Source organism: Agrilus planipennis, unplaced genomic scaffold (assembly GCF_000699045.2).
Source record: "Agrilus planipennis isolate EAB-ADULT unplaced genomic scaffold, Apla_2.0 scaffold68, whole genome shotgun sequence".
Taxonomy (NCBI): domain Eukaryota; kingdom Metazoa; phylum Arthropoda; class Insecta; order Coleoptera; family Buprestidae; genus Agrilus; species Agrilus planipennis.
The window spans coordinates 560,673-565,499 of NW_020439033.1; positions in this window are offsets into that span (position 1 = coordinate 560,673).

The following is a 4,827-nucleotide window of genomic DNA, read 5'->3' on the forward strand; positions in this document are numbered from 1 at the left end:
ACCTGAAACAAAAGGAAAGAGTAAAAATTATTCAGAATCAAACAGAGAAACAAATGCATGGTCATTTTGAGTGGCGAACCCCTCAAGATGTACGATTTATAATTTAATTTAAAATATATAGATTCTACAATAGACCGAAACGATTTCTTATTGTAAAAAAGTAAACGAAAACAGTTTAAATTATCTTCGACTTGATAACGTTCAAACGAACGAAATAACTGGGTTTATTCAAAGGCTAGATGCATGGTTTACGACATCTTCCGTACCATTACAGAGAGAAAACAGGCTCATAAAGCGTCATTACGGTCCTGTAGTAAACTGTCAGAGCTGTTTCGATGCCAGCGATTTTATTTAATGACGACGACGTCGCGTTTGTTATTTGTGAAGACTTGACTGCAGTGCAGGCCTTTAGAAATATTACAACCATTACTCTTGTGCATGTGTGTGTATATGTTTGAACGTACACATTCAAGAGTATCTGTACGTATCTGCGCGTGTATTTGCGTGGATGTAGACGGATTTTGATTCGACATTATCATTTTTGAATTATCTGAACCCCTAGATGGCCCTAACAGTGTTTTTATTCCGTTGTGTTTCCTGGCGCATTGCTACGACCTTGTATGCACATACATATGTTACAGAAATCTGCAATAACTACACAGTCGTATATGTCCGATAGTTTTTATAGAACGAACAATGGAAACTCAAAAAATCTGGGTGTCAAACATTAGTCTGCTTTACAAGTTTCTATAATTTTTCGTGGGTGAGTACGTGGTGTGTCGTAGAAGAGCGCTTAACGAACCATGAAGGAGTCTCAGGTGAAAGTTGAAATCGCAAGTAATTCTAAAAGCAAGTCCGATCTGGCCCTAGTACGACCCCTATGTGGTTTTCCCACTGCAGATCATTAATGGTACACCCATTTGAGACTTATCTGGCCCTGAAGTCGATACCTCATTTGCCCCATTTATAGCATGCCTTACTAAAACTGATGTGCTTATCGACCCATTAACGGTACACCGATCTGGCCCTGAAGTCGATACCTCATCTCAGTTCTTTTACAGTATGCCCTCATCAAGATTAATGTGACTCCTATGTGATTTTCCTACTGCAGATCATTAATGGTACACCCATTTGAGACTTATCTGGCCCTNTGTTATTTGTGAAGACTTGACTGCAGTGCAGGCCTTTAGAAATATTACAACCATTACTCTTGTGCATGTGTGTGTATATGTTTGAACGTACACATACAAGAGTATCTGTACGTATCTGCGCGTGTATTTGCGTGGATGTAGACGGATTTTGATTCGACATTATCATTTTTGAATTATCTGAACCCCTACATGAACCTAACAGTGTTTTTATTCCGTTGTGTTTCCTGACGCATTGCTACGACCTTGTATGCAAATACATATGTTACAGAAATCTGCAATAACTACACAGTCATATATGTCCGATAGTTTTTATAGAACGAACCATGGAAACTCAAAAAATCTGGGTGTCAAACACTGATCTACTTTACAAGTGTCTATAATTTGTCGTGGATGAGTACGTGGTGTGTCGTAGAAGAGGGCTTAACGAACCATGAAGGAGTATCAGGTGAAAGTTGAAATAGCAAGTAATTCTAAAAGCAAGTCCGATCTGGCCCTAATGTGACCCCTATGTGGTTTTCCTACTACAGATCATTAGTGGTACACCCATTTGAGACTTATCTGGCCCTGAAGTCGATACCTCATTTGCCCCATTTATAGCATGCCTTACTAAGACTGATGTGCTTATCGACCCATTAACGGTACACCGATCTGGCCCTGAAGTCGATACCTCATCTGAGTTCTTTTACAGTATGACTTCATCAAGATTAATGTGGCTCCTATGTGATTTTCCTAGTGCAGATCATTAATAGTACCACCAAATAAGAATTATCTGGCGCTGAAGTCGATACCTCACCTGCCCCCATTTACAGAAAGCCTCACCAAGACTGATGTGACCGTGATGTGCTTATCGTATTTCAACCCATTAACGGTACACCCTAGTAAGGCTGATCTGGCCCTAAAGTCGATACCATTTCTGAGAACTTTTACAGCATGTCTTATTAAAGCTAATGTGACCCTGACGTGATTATCCCACTTCAACCCATNGAGTTCTTTTACAGTATGCCCTCATCAAGATTAATGTGGCTCCTATGTGATTTTCCTACTGCAGATCATTAATGGTACACCCATTTGAGAATTATCTGGCCCTGAAGTCGATACCTCACTTGCCCCATTTATAGCATGCCTTACTAAGACTGATGTGTCACTGATATGCTTATCGACCCATTAACTGTACACCGATCTGGCCCTGAAGTCGATAATTCATCTGAGTTCTTTTACAGTATACCCTCATCAAGATTAATGTGACTTCTATGTGATTTTCCTACTGCAGATCATTAATGATACACCCATTTGAGACTTATCTGGCCCTGAAGTCGATACCTCGCTCCATTTATAGCATACCTTCCTAAGACTGATGTGACACTGATGTACTTATCGACCCATTAACGGTACACCGATCTGACCCTGAAGTCGATACCTCATCTGAGTTCTTTTACAGTATGCCCTCATCAAGATTAATGTGGCTCCTATGTGAGTTTCCTACTGCAGATTATTAATGGTACACCCATTTGAGAATTATCTGGCCCTGAAGTCGATACCTCAACTGCCCCCATTTACAGAAAGCCTCACCAAGACTGATGTGACCGTGATGTGCTTATCGTATTTCAACCCATTAACGGTACACCCTAGTAAGGCTGATCTGGCCCTAAAGTCGATACCATTTCTGAGAACTTTTACAGCATGTCTTATTAAAGCTAATGTGACCCTGAAGTGATTATCCCACTTCAACCCATTGTCGGTACACCCTATTTAGATTGATCTAGCCCTGAAGTCGATGCCTCATCTGAGTTTTTTAACGGCACATCTTGTTAAGACTGATGGAGCCCTGACGTGGATACCCTATTTCTATCCTATAAATAAGGGTAACAGATACCTGTTAAATTTTAGGTTTTACAAGTTTCTACAGGTCTGGTAGACATAATATTTGAGAAAAAGATAAAGCCTACAAATGATCGAAATCACAAATCGTTTAGAATCTGTTATATTATAGGGATTGTCCCTAAACCTTTTGCAATTATTTTTTAAATTGCTTAATTGAAGTCTACATCTTCATTAATTAATAATATTCTACAAATAGAGATATATTTTTTCTTTTAATCGTTTAATTGTGTTCTTATTAAAAACAAGTCATCCAGTAGTTCTTGTAAGATTGCAAAGGACACAGATCAGCATTTTTTTTATGAGAGAAAACTGAGATTTGATGGAAATCGCGGTAATTATCCAATTTATTCGTTAGGGGTAATATTCAAACGATAAGGTCCCGTCATATTACTTCCGGGACATTGGAATAACGACCCTCCTCGACCATAAATCAAATTATAATTTAAATTCTAATTTAAATTTTTATTTCTCTGGCAAATGCAATTTATCGCGAACATCGAAAATAAAATGAACCAGATTTCCCCATAAAAAAATCTTTTTTGGTTTATGCATGATATATATTATTAGGGAAGTGTCTCGTCTATCTAGCTGTTTGTTTGTTGTCGCAAACCACTCATCATTATCATCATCGGTCGTCAATCCTAACATCGGTTGAACTAGTACCTTCACTCTTAATCGCATTTTCCTGAAAGTAGAACCTTCACTATTGGTGGATAGTAATCTAATTTACGTGTCCCCCTTCTCCTCTCATTTCCTGTTTTTGCTTGTATTATGTCTCTAACTACCTCTATCCTTTGGTTTATGTATCTACTGCTCCTTCCATCCTAAGTTATCTGACCCTCTATCATCAACATAAGGTTTTCAGTCCTAAAACTGGTTAGATACACACCTCCACTCTTTATTATCCTGAACTAATCTTCGCATTTCCCTAAAACTAGAACAACCCACATCCTTAACTATATATCCTTAACAGTAATCTAGTCTGGTTCTATCTCTACCCCTTCTAACCCTCGTTTCTGCCTCTACTACGTCTTATACTAGGTATAAGACGTATACTAGGCCTTCATGCTTGAGAAGGTACCCTACCGACCTATCTCGCCTGTTTCTTATTGACTTCCTTAGACTCCTCTATTCTCCTATTCATTCTAGTATTTATTCATTTCTAACTTCCCTCTCTATCCCCAGTGTCCAGGTAGGACGACATTGATGAGTAACCTTATCTAACCTCATCATCATCATCATCTTAAGATCGTCAGTCCTAAGACTGGTTGAACATACACCTCCACTCTGTTTTATCCTGAGCAAATCCTCGCATTTTTTCCAAAAAACTAGAACAACCCACATCCTTAACTATATATCCCTAACAGTAATGTAATCTAGTTCTACCTCTACCCCTTCTAACTCTCGTTTCTGCCTCTAGTAAGTCTCTGACTAGACCTTCATGTCTGAGAAGGTGTCCTACCAACCTATCTCACCTATTTCTCATTGACTCCCATAGAGTCCTCTGTTATCCTACTCTTTGTAGTACCTCTTCGTTTCTAAACTTCTCTATCCACAGCATCCTCATCATTAGCCTGTAACACCACATTTCGAACGCTTCTAACTTTTTCTTTTCCGCCGCGCCCACCGTCCATTTTTCGCATCCGTACAGCACCACGCTCCAAACATACACCTTTAACAACCTTTTTCGAATTTCCATGCCTGAGAAGGTGTCCTACCAACCTATCTCGCCTATTTTTTATTGATTTCCATACAGTCCTCTGTTCTCCTATTCTTTCAATACCTCTTCATTTCT